The sequence below is a fragment of the Myotis lucifugus genome, unplaced genomic scaffold (assembly GCF_000147115.1).
Source record: "Myotis lucifugus unplaced genomic scaffold, Myoluc2.0 scaffold_2012, whole genome shotgun sequence".
In the NCBI taxonomy this organism is placed as follows: Eukaryota; Metazoa; Chordata; class Mammalia; order Chiroptera; family Vespertilionidae; genus Myotis; species Myotis lucifugus.
Window position 1 is genome coordinate 1 of NW_005873060.1, and position 16,586 is coordinate 16,586.

The following is a 16,586-nucleotide window of genomic DNA, read 5'->3' on the forward strand; positions in this document are numbered from 1 at the left end:
TTCACTTTTCCCCATCCTGTCACTTCTTAGCACTTTGCAAGACAGACTTTTCCTCACCACTTTAGGGAAGCTGCTTTCTTGATGGTTACCCAAAATCCTGCTTTATTGATCAGTTTGGCATCAATCTGAGCCACTTAAAACTGCAGAGCTTTGCCCAGCTGGTGTGGCTCAGTGGTTGAGCATAGACCTATGAACGAGGAGATCACAGTTTGATTCCCAGTCAGGGCACATGCCCGGGTTGCGGGCTCGATCCCCAGTGGGGGGCATGCAGGAGGCAGCCGATCAATGATTCTCTCTCATCATTGATGTTTCTATCTCTTTCTCCCTCTCCTTCCCTCTCTGAAATTAATGAAGACATGTTTAAAAAACACAAAAAACTGCAGAGCTTTGCCTCTCATGCATACAATACAAATGATCACTGCGACATGTGGGGGAATTCACAATAAAAAGAGCTGCATGATGAAATCTGTAGCATTATTCCAAGCTTACATGTAAGGAATATGAAAGCTCAGCGAGGTGAAGGCTTGTGCAAGGTAGTCCGAGTGTTACATAGAAAATCATTTACCAAATTATTTCTCTCTATTTCTGATTTAAAGATTATCATAGCCTTGGGTATCATATGACTTGTACTAAGAACATTTCTTCCAGCAATTAATTAAATTATCAATACTCTACTTCTTCTGACTCAGAAATAATAATGATGAATTAGCATTGGTAAATATATGAACTTTGTAGTTACTAAGGTCAAGAAAGCCAAATCTTGTACCACTATAATCCATTTAAAAACCATCAAGCAATATCTATTTTAATTTTCTATTTTCTAAGATTAAAGCTTACTATAATTAAGCATTATTATTTCATAAAAATGAAAATGCTAGACCTAACTGGTTTGGCTCAGTGGATAGAGCGTTGGCCTGCTGATTCAAGGGTCCCAGGTTCGATTCCAGTCAAGGGCCTGTACCTTGGTTGCGGGCACATCCCCAGTGGGGAGTGTGCAGGAGGCAGCTGATCGATGTTTCTCTCTCATCGATGTTTCTTACTTTCTATCGTTCTCCCTTCCTCTCTGTAAAAAATCAATAAAATATATTTTTTAAAAAAGAAAATGCTAAATAGAAACATATTAATGACTTAAGTTAAGAATAAACAAGGATTATAGATATGTTCATTTACCTAAAAATTTTCTGTTTTTAAAAACAGTAATTTTTTTTCTTGTACTTTTTCCTTTTGCCTGAACACGGTAAATAATGCCGTCCACATGGTAACATAATAAAAGAAAAGGACCAATAGTTCCATAAAGTTATCTTCTACTAATTACAACATCTGAATCATTTTGGACTTTTTTTTTAAATGTGGTTGCTCTTTGTCTATGGTGTTATATTTCTTATTTCTTCACACTTGATATATATTTTTTCTTCAATTTTATGCTGAGTATAGAGGCTTTTATTAAGAAGTATTTGGATTATTTTGTCCCCCATTAAAGGACATTGCATTTTGTTTTGCAGGAATTTAATTTACTGACCTATACTGTATGTAGTACTGTCAGGTTTGATCTTATTCTTTGTTAAGGAAATTGTATTGTGTTTTGCACTGAATATCAGGGCATAACACTAACTACATGGTGTGGTTCCTGCTTCTAAGCCAGGGCACTTCCTGGAGTCTCCACTGAATGTCCCATGGGATCAGGGGAGTCTTTCCACTCAGACAGGGCTGGGATTCAACTATGTACCTGTAGTGACCCACTTAGCCCTCATTCACGGGCCCATGATGATTCCTCACAGACTTCATGGAGCCCCTTCTCTGATAGCTCCCTGTTTTTAGATATTCAGAGCTGTACAATTTGGCTGCTCCAGAAGCTCAGAAATCTAATATTTTTTTCTTCTCAGCCCAGCATAAAAAGGTAAAAAGTTGGGGCCACCGGGACACACTCATCAGGCGCACCTTGTGTGTTTCCCTTCTCTCCGCTATCACAGTTCTCTACTTATTGCCTCAAACTTGAAATGTTTTATCTCACATATTTTACCATTTCATGTCAGTTTTTATGAACAGATCCAATCTGTTACCATTTATTGTGTCATGATTGAAATCAAGGGTGCCACCATAGTAACATGTAACAATACAAATTAGATCTTATCTCCTTTTTGAATAACTATTTTATTGAATACCCATTATACTTAGATTAAATCCATATTCTCTACCAAGGCCTATTAGGTTCTACATTGTCTATCTCCTGCCTTCTTTCTAACGTCATCAAATAAAAATCTTCTTGCTCACTCGACTTCAGACAGGCTGATTTCTTTCAGACCTTCAGCACACTCAGCTGGTCACTATTTCAACACCTCCACAAAAGATCTTCCATCTGCCTGAGATGATTTTTCCTGACTCTTTGTTTACTAACTATTACTTCAATTTTCAGTAAAAATGCCATTTCCTGTTAGGAGCCTTTCCTGACCACCTACATGACCTATATTTCTTTCTTTCATAACATTCTATTTCTTTTCCTTTGTAGTCCTTTCTTTATGTTGTCCAAATAGTTATATGGGTGTTTATTAGTAGATAATATAAACTCAGTGTCTTAGCCAGCGTTTTCCACAGAAAGAGAACTGATGGGGTGTGTGTGTGTGTGTGTGTGTGTGTGTGTGTGTGTGTGTGTGTGATTATAAGGAACTGGCTCACATCATTAGAGAGAATGAAAGTCCCAAGTTCTGTAGTCAGCAAGCTGGATACCCAGGAGAGTTGATGGCGTTGTTCTAGCCAAATGCCTTAAGACCAGGAGAGCTTATTGTTTAACTTCCAGTCTGAGTACATGTCCAAAGGCAGAAGACTTATGTCTCAGCTCAAAGACAGTCAGGCAGAGAGGGCAAATTATCCCTTACTCCACCTTTCTGTTTTATTCAGGCCTTTAATGGATTGGATGAGACCCACCCAATTAGCGAGGGCAATTTACTTTAATTGAGTCTACTGGTTCAAATGTTAATCTCATCCAGAAATACCCTGAAAGACACGCCAGATAATGTTTAACCAAATAGCTAGGTATCTTGTGGCTCAGTCAAGCTGACATAAAATTAACCATCACATTCAGTAAATGTTCATCAATGATTAAGAAAGTTGAGATCCAAAGGATGCAGGGAGCTAGTAGCATAAAATGTGGTAAAGGAAGATGAACTGCAGGCAGTGGCATGAACATATAGAAGAGCTTGGACTAAGGAAATGAAGGAAGTCAAGGTGTTTGGTGCTGAGTGAGTCAGATGGAGCGTTTCTGTGATGAATACTGAGAGACTGTAAAGTGGCCAGATTATGTATGACTCCACTGTTTCTTCTTCTTCAAACTTGAATGACAGAGTTTTGATTTGAACCCCAGCAGCCACCAACAGAGTCTCCACTTGTAATTGTGCTAATGCCTCTATTCTCATCTGAAGGAAAACATTCAGCCTATGTTTATACTCCTTCAAATAAATAAGTTTTTGTATAATCAAAAATGAAATAATGCACATATAAAATCCTAGGCACAATTATTAGGATTAGAAAAAAAACAGTGAATTTATGTTGTTAATTCACAGAAGCTTAGGCAGGATTCAGTAGCATGGAAAATTATCATTGATTATAGGATGAGTCTGAAGGAGATGAGTTTGGCCCCACATAATGTTAGTCTTTAATATGTGAAGAAAAACCAATGAAGGGACTCATTTTAAATGGTCAGAGTTTTATAATGTAAAGATATGCGGTTCTCTGAAAAGAAAAAAAAATAGTCCGCAGAGAAATTGGGAAATTTCTGAACTAGTGCTGAAAAGAGTGATATGGAAACATTTCAAGTACTTCATGTACCAGCCACCTTCAATTATGATGCTATTTTGCTAAAGAAAGCAAGAGTATTTCCACTTCTTATGGACTCTAAACAGAGAATTAGTTACAGGAGATATTTTATGCACAATTTGTTGTTTCAGGAATAAAAAGTTTTTCCAAAAGATATAAGCTAGAATAAAAGCATAGAAATAAACCGTAATGACACCCAGTAAGACAAAATATTTAATCCAATATTTGCTCCTACAAAAGCTTGGTTAAACCCAACCTGCTAACAGTGTTGTTTATGACTTTTATACTCATGTGGAGTATTCAGTTATTTTTTCAACAAATAGCACCTCACACGTTAAGTTACTTATCCATTTTCAAAGCCCAAATACACCTCTAAAAATACAAGGCTTCCTGTGTTCATTTAAGGGAAGAAAATGTCATGGGCTGGATTGTGTAGGATATGAATGAGCAAGCAGATTAAGCCAGTAAAATTTAATTAAGCAATTTAGCACTCCATAAAAGCAGCAACACATAAAAGCAGGATGTAAATAACAGGAGCTGTGCACTGCAAGTCCAGTCTTTCAGGAATCAAGAAATGGGCACTGAATGCAGCAAACAGACCTGCCATTTCCACACAGAACATTCAAACACAGTCGTCATTGAAGCAGCCTGTACAATTGGAAATCCTGCTCATGGTGTTCTTTACTTTTGTCTGGTGGAGGTGGGGCAAACACAATAGACACAGAAGTAACTTCATATACAACAAAAACATGATCTTAAGACTTAGGCTTTTACATTAAGTGCAATGAGACAGGAAAATGGAGGAAAAATCATGTGAATAGTACAATTTTTAAAACAATGCTTGCCACAGTAATCATTAATTAATTCCACTGAGATACTGAAAAATAGAAAAAGGAGCTCAGAGGTGAAAGATATAAGGCATCTCTCCCTTAAAAGAGTGAAAAGGAGCCACAGCATCCTTTGCTTCCATAGCAATCTTTTCAGGAATCTGACTTGTATTTTCATGTCGCAGGACTATTGTGCTATCATATTTCTTTTAAATAAAACCTGGTTGTCAAGCTGCCTGTTACTTGGCCAATTCCAAATATATTTCCTATTAGTCCCAAATTTTCCTCAGAAATTTCCTTCGACTGAAGTTATTTTAAATATTAAAATATTGAAATTAAAAAATCAAAGTAGAATAGTTTAATATTTAATCAATGACTTGATCTCAAGCTCTTTAAATTTCAATGACATTCAACAAAACCTACAAAATTGTATCTTTTTAACATAGGTTCTTAACTACTTGTTCTATTCCTTGATTATTATTTTAAATTTATAATGTATATATTATATAATTATATATTGATATTTTATTTTAACTTATAATTTAACTTATGTTTCTTTTATTACATATATTTTATAAATTGCCTTAAACATTTGTGGTAGAATGCAAGGAATAAGAAAATAGGTATGTAAATAAACATTATAGTATTTCAAAATACTAGTAGATTAATTAACATCAAATTTGGTTTTATTTTCCCACCAAGAGTAGGTTTTGAGCAGAAGGTCATACACTATTTTTCCCCCAACTTTCTTATAGGCCATAACATAAACATAAACACACAATACATATTATTCAGCTTATTATATGGATCAAGTCACTCATCTCTTTTTAATAAACCTTGCATATTTTATTCTATCATCTTTTTAAACAATCTTACTTTATTTTAAATATGATTATTTATATTTTATTTTTAAATAATTTCACACATATATAAAAGTTGCAAGAATAGTACAAAGAACAGAAATCCCCATATTTTTATTCACTCAGATTTTCCATTTGTTAGCATTTTACCTTGTTTGCTCCATCACCCTATCATTTTTACTGGGGAGCATGATGTAGACACTATCCTCAGCATTCATATTTCTTTGTTGGTGAAACAAGGATGCTCTACCACATAAACAGGAGCAACCATAATGTAACCACTCAAACTTGAAAATTATACACCACCATCCAGTTTATACACCACCATTAAATTGTGCCAATTGTCTCAATGAGTATATTTTTCCTTTCTGGTCCAGAATCCTGAAGAGGACAGGTTGCCCTGTTTCTATAGAGCCCCTCAGTCTGGTACAGTTCTTCAGTCTTTCTTTGTCCTTTGTAATTTTGACAGCTATAGAGAATATCCCTGTTTTATTTTCTATATCACAGCCTTTTGATAAATGCTGGGGGTGAGATACTCCAAAGAAAATTCTATCATTTGTTTCAAACATACCTGTTTCTCATCAAATCTCTACTCCCAGCTCTAGCATCCATTCATGGCTTCTGCATGAATCAAACACCAAAGTGAGAGTTGCCAAATGATTTTCTATTTCAATCATTAATTGTATATTTTTAATTTGACATTTTATTCTGAGGAAGGGCTGTCTCTTTCTCCCATTGCTTATGTATTCTTTGATTTGTATCAATCTGGAAACCTAGATTTTTATTTATCTATTGGATGTAAGCTCAAATTGTCCTGATTTTGGCCAGTGAGAACTCTCTCAAGGCTGGCTCCTGTCCTTGTGTTATGTCCTCATCATTCTTTGAGTACGTCTTTATTTCCTGGCCCAATAAAATGTTCTAGTTTCATCTTATACTTTTCCGACCCCAGACCTAACACCAACCATTTTCTCAAGGAGCCCTGGTTTCTTTTGTTGAGGATGATATCCATAGACTGAGAACTGAGTATTCAGCATGCTCACTCTCCTTACTGTGGTTTTATTTAATATTTTCTAATGAAAAATTATTTTGAACATTTTTTAATTATTTTTTTTAAATATATTTTATTGACTTTTTACAGAGAGGAGGGGAGATGGATAGGGAGTTAGAACATCGATGAGAGAGAAACATCGATCAGCTGCCTCCTGCACACTCCCCACTGGGGATGTGCCCGCATCAGGTACATGCCCTTGACCAGAATCAAACCTGGGACCCTTGAGTCGCAGGCTGACACTCTATCCACTGAGCCAAACCTGTTAGGGCAGTGGTCAGAAAACTGCGGCCCCTTGAGTGTGGCTCTTCCACAAAATACCACTTGCGGGCGCACACGATTGAAACTTCGTGGCCACACTCAAGGGGCCAAAGAGCCGCATGTGGCTCGCGAGCCGCAGTTTGCCGACCACTGGGTTAGGGCACTTTGAACATTTTTGATGCTTCCACATCTTATACACAAGAAACATGACCAGACCAACAGTATGAAGATTTAGTTAACATTAATTTTTATACACCAGGTATTAATTTATACAATTTATATGTATTAATTCATTCAATCCTCTCAATAATCCAATGAGGAACATATTATTCTATTTATTTTGGAATAATTTTACGTCATTTTTACATCTATAGAAAAATCACAAAAATAACGTATGGAGTTCCAGTATATCTCTCATCCAGCTTAAAATCTTATACTACTATGGTACATTTGCCAAAACTGAGAAACTGCCATAACTACATTACTATGAACCAGACTCTGTGCCATGTATGGTTTATGGTGAATATTATCTATGTATTTTGATACATACATAGAGACATGTGTCTGATACCCCAGTACTATACAGAACAATTCCTTAATCCTAAAATTTTCCTTGCACATTCTCTTGTAGTCAACAGTTCTTCTTTCACCCAACCACAGACAATTGCTAACCTGTTTTCTGTCCCTATCATTTTTGCTTTTTCCAGAATATAATATGAATAGAATTCTACAATATGTAGATTTTTAGGTATGTCTTCTTTCATTTAGTAAAATGTATTTAATATTCACTCATATTGTTGCATGATTCAATGGCTCATTACTTTTATCTCATAATAGTACTGCATTGCATGGCTCTCCCACAATTCATCAGTTTTCCTATTGAAGGACATCTTGATTGCTTCAAGCTTTGGTCTATTGTGGATAAAGCTGCCCTCAATATTTTCATACAGATATTCTGTGTATATGAGTTTTCAAATCTCTTGGATATATAATAATAGTGTTATTGCTGGGTTGTATGGTAAGTTTTTATTTAATTTTATAAAAATCGGCCAAACATTTTCCTAAAGTTGTTCTACCCTTTCATAATCTTATCATCAATGAATGAGAGTTCCTCTTATTCCTCATCCTCACCAGCATTTTTTGTAGTCAGTTTTTTTTCCATTTTAGCCATTTAAGTAAGTGAGTAGTTTTTTATATCTTCCTGTGGTTTTATTTTACATTGCCTAATGACAAATTATTTTGAGCATTTGGATGCCTTTTTTTTTGCCATCTATATGTCTTCTAGCCATCTGCATGTGTACCCTGTGAGGTAGTTATTCATTTTATTGTTATTAACTCCATTTACAAACAAGAAAATGAGAATCAGAGCAATTCATTACTTGCTCTAAGGTCATGAAACTAGTAACAATAGATCTGCACTACTCTCCGTTTAAGTAACACATCTGCAAAAATTAACAACCCAATTACAGAAAAGGATCAACCTCTATGATACAAATTATTTTCTTATACCCCTTTCCTGACCTCCACTCTTAACTTAAGACATACCAAAATAATAAAAACTCAGAAATTCATTCCACAAAATAAGAAATACATAAGATAAATATAACCTGTGATATTAAATCTAAATAGTGACGACTTCTTAGCAACAACATGAAAGGATTAACAGGTAGCTACTACTTTGAAAAAAATGTTATGCACTGGGCATTTTCAATTAAGTGTTATACTTTCAGTGGCTTTTTAGAAAACTATTAAAATGATCTACAAAATGTTAAATGTTATGCTTAAGAACACTATAATTACTCCGGGGCATTTCCTGATGATATTTACAGGCCCAATACTTTGCTTTCTTTTCTGTTTCTTTTGTCTGGCACCTTATAATGTGAGAAATGCCACTAGTTGCTCCAAAATGAAATGTGATGATCCTCCCACTTTTTAAATTTACTTGCTTGAAAGGAGGGGAACTTACACAACTATACATAAACACAGGCTCTTTTAAACTTCACATAATTTAAAGGAGGGCTCACGTTGAATTGATTATCTTCTATTTATTTTAATCTCATATATTGAAATTGTGGTCATCTATGCCTTTTATGTTGATTAGCCTAAGCTAAGAAAAAGAAGAGTCCTCATGTTGGTTTTTGCATTATAATTTTTAAGCAAAAATACAGGGTATTTTCCTAATGTACTATAAATTAGGATACCAATATTTATTTACAAAGCTAGAAGTGTACAAAACTCTGTTGCTTTGGAACATATACTCCTTTATAAAATACAATGTATTACTACTCTCACAACTTATACTCTTAACATAAAGATTTAAGGCTTAATCATAAATGTACAACTTCTCATTAAACCAGAAATTTACGGGTCAATAAAACTGTACTAAATTAGTCTTTTATACATTTTGTTACTTCATAAGTAGTAAAGAATTATTTAAGTATTATATCATATATTCAAAATATACCTGAACAAATATTTATCAATTCTCTAAATTACAAACTGATTATTTATTAGATTAAGTGTATATATTTTGGTCTGTTTATTCAAAGATGTCATTACTAATAAATATCATTTAATAAAGAAGATTTCTAATATGAGTTTATCATAGAATTTTTCTCATTTTATTAAAAAATGGTGAATTAGCCTTGGCTGGGTAGCTCAGTTATTTAAAGCATCATCTTGATATGTCAAGGTTAGAAGTTTGATCTCTGGTCAGGACACATACAAGTAGCAACCAATGAATTCATAACGAAGTAGAATAACAAATTGATGTCTCTCTCTCTCTTCCTCTCTCTCTCTCTCTCTCTCTTCCTCTCTCTCTCTCTCTCTCTCTCTCTCTCTCTATCTCTGTCTCTCTCTCTTCTCTCTCTGTAAAATCAATTTTTAAAAAGACCTGTGAATTGACTAGTTTATAGGAAAAGCATGTCATAAAAATTCAAATGTAGACAGAATGATTATATAATTTTTTAGTGTTTTTCTCCCTCATATTATGCTTCATTATTAGTATTGGCTTGATTGTTTTGATCAATGGACTATTAGTGTGAGTAAATACAATGAAGATCTCTTATTGTTCAATCTTAAAAATTATACTACATACTAAAATAACCCTATATAAACTTTCTATAAAATGTCTAACATTTTTTTATTCAACACATAGCAACCTGTATTTTAGAATAACTGTCAAATGTTTTTTAAAATTTATGTACACTTTCATTTATTTCCATAGTATACTATAATCTATTCCATCAAATACTGAAATGATATGAACAAATCGATTCCTAAAAACATTTATTTGCAAAACATTATTTATTTTTATGATATATTAGAGACATGAGATTTGTGCACTCAGGGAGGAGGGGTCCCTCAGCCCAGCCTGCGCCCTCTCGCAGTCCGGGAGCCCTTAGGGGCAGGGAGTGGGCCTAAGCCAGCTGTCGGACATCCTTAGAGCTGCAGCAGAGGCTGGAGAGACTCCCACCACCGCCGTTGCACTTGCCAGGCGTGGGCCCTGTGGGAGTGCACTGACCACCAGGGGGTAGCTCCTGCTTTGAGTGCTGCCCTCTTGTGATCAGTGTGTGTCATAACAACTGGTCATTCCAGAGTTTGATCGATTTGCATATTACCCTTTCATTATATAGGATAGCAATTCTAATAATATTTTTCAGCAATATGACCAAGTATTTTCAAAATTTCTGATATAACCATGAAAATAAAAATTTGAAAGATCCTATATAATAAAAGTGTAATATGCAAATCGACTGAACGGTGGAACTACCGGTCACTCTGATACACAGTGACCACCAGGGGCAGACACTCAATGCAGAATCTTCCCCCTGGTGGTCAGTGTGCTCCCACAGAGGGAGCACCGCTCAGCCAGAAGCTGGGCTCATGGCTGGCGACTGCAGTGGTGGTGGCGGGACCTTCTCCTGCCTCACTGCAGGCAGGGAGTAAGGAGCGAGGGGTCTTGGACTTCAAGAGCCCTGGACTGTAAGAAGGATGTCCGACTGCCAGCTTAGCCCCGATTCCCCAAGATCGGGCCTAAGCTGGCAGTCAGACATCCCCTGATGGGTCCCAGACTGCGAGAGAGTGCAGGCCAGGCTGAGGGACCCATCCCCCCAATGCATAAATCTCATGCACTGGACCTCTAGTAGGTTTATAAAAAGAAACTTCCTCCATAAAGCTACCATAATTAAAATAGTATGGTTACAACACAAGAACAGACAGATTAATGTAGTGAAATAAAACCTAAAACTTGCTCAATTATATTTAATAGTTATTATATGATAAAAAGAATATCATCAATCGATAAGGAATAGGTGAAACAACACATGGTGCTGAGAAAATTGAGTAAAATAAAATAAAATTAGATCTTCAGCTTGTGCTATGTGTCAAAATAAATTACTGAAGATAAAATCAAATAATTATAACAATAACAAGAATACACATTATTTTACACAAATGGTTCTATTAGGAAAAACAATTCACTGAATTTTTATTTTTCCCCCAAATGTCTCATTTATAGATTTCAAATTCTATCAAATGGTGAAACTTTATTATTTCTGTTATAACACAAAATGGGTACTCAGGAAATCTGATTTACAAGAGGTAAAAGTGAAAGCACTTAGACCACAATCACCATGAACTATCAAATACAATAGAAGATAAAGAGGAGTGTGATACTGCCTATATCTTTATTATCAGATTCAAATATCTATAATCAAAGCAAAGACACTGAAGACATGTTAATTTAATCAATTTATTATTTATGCCATTTTCCTTTAATATCAAGTTATAACTTTCTGTTGAAAACATATAATTCTTATTCAGATACTAATATTAATTCATTTCCAATTTGTTATACCAATTAAAAGTCCAATTTGCATGCTTGTATTCTTGGAACACTTTCAGAGCATTGGGTTAGTGCCCTATTTGATTAGATGAACAGTTAACATCAATCAATTATTTGGCCACAAAAGACCCACAGCTAGCTGTAGATTCAGTTACATTTTTAACATATGTACATTCAGTTATATTCTTTTAACATATTTAAATATGTTAGAAAAGAATATTTGATTGAAAAGAATGTTAGAAAAACACAGCAATAAAAACCCATCACTTCTCCATCAACAATAATATAAAGTGTATTATTTAGTGATAGTAAGTCAGTACTGGTACTATATATATTGAGGATGGTAGATATTTTTCAGTATATATTTGGCATATAGCATCAATTCAAATCACATTTATCTTAATTTACTCTGTTAGGCAGATAAGGTTTTCAAATTTAGCAAACTTAAGAAACAGTAACATTTATTAGCTAATGTTACGAAACTCAGATCCTCTGTCAATGGTTCAGTCACAAACTACAAATACCAATGGAGGCTTATCTCCAGGAGATTGCACGTGAGAGCTTTTTTCCCCTCCTTGCCCTTTTGAAGTGTTTAAAAGCATGTCAGAGGACAAATAGCACCCAGTACCCCAGTACCACAGTTACATTCTTCCTTCTGTTATTACGCTCATGGCCTGTGAGAGGTTTACAGATGGTCTTTCTCGTTCTTCCAATCAGATTCAAGCACTTTCCTAACCCCTTTTCTACAAACTCTTGGATATGAATATATTTAGATATACTACACTCTTCTTTCTGACTTTCACTAAGCACACAGAATAATACATTGCTTCTTCCTTAGAATCTAACGCTGAAACAATAACCATAAGGTTCATTATTATATTTTTTTTCTCTTTATTTCCTTTCCATCACCATTTATCCCCCCATACCATCTTCTACCTCCCCCTACACCTTCCTCCCAGCAATCACCACATTATTGTCCTTAACCATGAGTTCTCTTTTTTCCTTTTTTGTTCAACCTCTCTACCACTCCCCCCACCACCAGAACTGTCTTGCCTGCTCTCTATCCGTTATTTTAAACTAGAGGCCCAGTGCACGAGATTTGTGAACTGGTGGGGGGTGGCCTGCGGGGATCCGCCAATGTGGGAGCACTGCTCATCCCGGTCAGCCAAAGGGCTGTGGACCCGCCCTCTGAGTGGCTGCTCCCTGGTCTGGCATCTTCCGTGGAGCCTGAGCTCTTGCCTCTCCAGGGGACCCGGTCATGGCTGGGCTCAGAGACAATAGCATTGAGAGGCGGCTGAGTAGGCCTCAGTGCTGCAGTGGCCACGAACCTGCATCCCAGCCTCTGGGGTCAGCTCTGTGAGCCCGGCAGCGGCGCTGCACAGCCTGCGGGCCGTCCAAAGGAGGTGTAGGGAGTGAGGAGGAGGAGCCTGGGGCGAGGAGGCAACGATTGCAGCCCGGGTTCCTGCCTGTCTTCCCGGGGTTTGCAGTGGGAGCAGCCACTCATCCCAGCCAGCCAAGCGGCGCTCGCACTGTGGTGATGCACTGACCACCAGGGGCAGCTCCTGCATTGAGTCTCTGCCCCCTGGTGGTCAGTGTGCATCACAGCAACTGGTAGACCAGTCGTTCTGGTCATTCTGCCGTTCGGTCACTAGGCTTTTGTTATATAGGATAACATACAATAAAATGTGGTCAATGCTTTGTTATTTTGGTCATTTGTATTCACTCCCTTGTGGTTTCAGAAGAGAATTAACTACCTTATTGCTATATTTGATTAGTTTCATTTGTCTATGATTTCTCTGAAAATATGTCTTGATCTGATATAATAAAATTCAGCCAAAACTGATAATATTTTCTCTCAAAATCTAAACTAGTCTGATAAGTTATACCAAGAGATAACATTGTATGTTCAGAAAAATACAATTTAAAAAAATTGGAATGAATGTTGTTTACTTTCATGTACCTCAAGTGGATAATATAAAATAATTCAGGAATGAAGATAAGGATAACATTAAGTATGTGGTAATGAGGTCCAATCTAACCACTGTCAAATGCCATTAAATCCATTTTTAATTTTGTTAAACGTAAATATGTACCTAGGCTTTGATATATTACCGTATTTTTTTCATGTATAAGACGCTCTCATTTATAAGATGCCCCCCCCAGTTTTCCAACCTAAAATTAAGAAATAAATATTTTAAACATAAAACATAACACAATTTTATTTAGTAATTGCTGCAAGTAATGTTTACACACCAGTACTATGATATTATGCAGCATGTCACTTTATTCAGCCTCTGTTGAATCACTGCTCTCTTCTTCATCCCTATTAGTTCCAGACATACCAATTTCTTCAACTTCTATTGTATCACTGCTGTCTCCTGAGTCACTGTCTATATATGTGAGATCATTCTCATAAACTGGTGGCATTTCTGAGCTAACTTTGCTCATGTTCTCATGGCCAACCCTTCTCTCCTCATGAAATTGAAGCACCATTTTGCCTTCCCTGTAAAATAACAATGTTCATTTCACTTGCAAACATTCTTGCCTGACATTGAATCAGCTTGGTTGACACACATAAGACACTCTGGCGCTGCTCCACAATCCAAGTCTTAAGCCTCTGCTCCGAGTTTGCCCATTTTGCTGGTTTTCCTCTTAAGGCCTTCTTCTTTTTTGGCATCTGAAGGAGTTGTTCTTCCTGTTTTCTCCTCTGTCTGATCAGACACTCAGTGGGAGGAGGTCCAAATTGTCTCTCTGCAGGTCTTTTTCCATGCTCTCTTGCATAGCTGATTGCATTCAGTTTGAATTTTGTAGAGCAAGACAATCACTTACAGGTATTTATCTTTTTGTTTGACATCTTCATGGGCTCAGAAGGCTCTGGTCCCTGTTGCATCTGTGCACTCTCCACCTCCAATTACGGCATCAGCTGACGTCAGTGACAATAAGGCTCGTGATTGGAGGAAGCCTGTTTGATATGGGCAGCTACACACCCACGTGGCTCCCTCCTTGGCTGACTTCCATGTATAAGACACCCCTCAATTTTCAGTCTAACAATTTTAGGAAAAAAATAACATCTTATGCACAGAAAAATATGGTATTTCACTTTACCAAAAGACTGAGATAATTTTTCTCTTCACTAAGCAAGAACATTAAAAATGTGTGACACCAAGTAGATTTTTTTTAATAGAGTCAGAAAAGTAGAGTCAGAGGTGTCAATATGGGGGAAGAATCATTGACTTCTTAAAGAAAAAGGTGACACTAATGTCTGAAGTCCTTGGGGACATAAAATGATGATGGTATGTGGTTGACACAGACTTTCTACCAACAAAAGTGTGTTATTTGCATAAAGCTTTTGTGTTAGTGCAAACTTGTATGTAGGGGGGACAGATGGTTATAAGAGTTATAAAGGTAGGACATGCTTTTATCTTACATTCAAACGCAAATCTGAGGGACAGTCATACAGGTCTATGCCTGCATTAATCTATTACTTACTAGCCAATGTATCTGGTTAGTCCATGAAATCTTCTACCTTGTAATTCATATAACATTTACTACAAAAGGTAATTATAAGAACAAAATGGAACAATAATTATAAAATACCTAGAACACTGGGAAACACTAATAGGTATTAAATAATTTTGTATCTCTTTTTCTTTTCTTTTCTGCTTATATTTTCCTTTTCATGGGGGTGGTAGTTTTAAAGTCCAAATATCAGATTAAGATTTATAATAGGATAAGTTATAATTTGATTTACTTAAATTATAATTAGGAAAGATTACTGTTTAGCATGGGGGAAATTACTTTACACAGTAAAGAGGTTAGTGAGAGATTCAGAGGCCATAGAGATTAAAAAACTTTTCAGAGATTATAACTACATCATCCCAGAACTAGATTAAAATTCAATTTAGAGATTTAAAACTAACCCTTGGCCAACAAAAGGGCTATGCCCTAATGAGAAATGAATTCATTTTCTGAGGGAGGTTTAGATGACTGAAATACGTCCTTTAAGATTAAGATTGCGGCATGTGATGGCTGCATTGAGCTTTTTATAGAGGACTCCACTTCTCATTCCTCTGCAATGCTATAGGGAGTTGAATAATGAGCTAACTTATACACAGAAGGACTCTGAGCTATATTCAGACCTGTTAGCTACCTAGTTTATTCTTTTAACCATAATTGTTGAAACCAGATCCAGTGATCCAATGTCAGTGCTCTGTTCCTTTTTCTCGTGTTTTTATAAAGGGCTTCTGTCTGAGCTGGACCAAGTTCTCACATATAGAAGACACCACTGTAGACAGTTAGGACTTTCCACCTTGTATGCATTGCATAGTAAAATATTGTCCTCAACAGAACCAATTTTATCTGTTATTTTGGGTTAACAACACTGATTCATACTAATAAATATTTTAAGTTTAAAATAATCCAAATTTTCATCATTTATTTTTATTCTTCAAACTTTGTCTTCAGGGGAACACCAAAATACATAAACCAACTACTAACAGAATTAAAGGGAGAAACAGATCCAACACAATCATAGTTGGGGACCTTAATACTCCATTGAAAGCTCTAGATATATCATCTGAACAGAAAATCAATAAAGAAATATTGGCATTAAATGACACATTAGACCAAATGGACATAATTGGTATTTACAGAACTTTCATCCCAGAACATCAGGTTTTACATTCTTCTCCAGTGCACATAGAACATTCTCAAGGATAGACTAAAGCTGGTTAAAACACTAGCCTCAACAACATACTACTAAAAAATGACTGAATCAAAGAAAAAAATAAAAGATGAGATTAAAGATATAGAGTGAGCCCTGGCCAGTGTGGCTAAGAGGTTAGAGCGTCAGATCTCGCACTAAAGGTTCATGGGTTCAATTCCTGTTCAAAGGCATGTACTTGGGTTGCATGTTTGATCCCAGTCCCCATGCT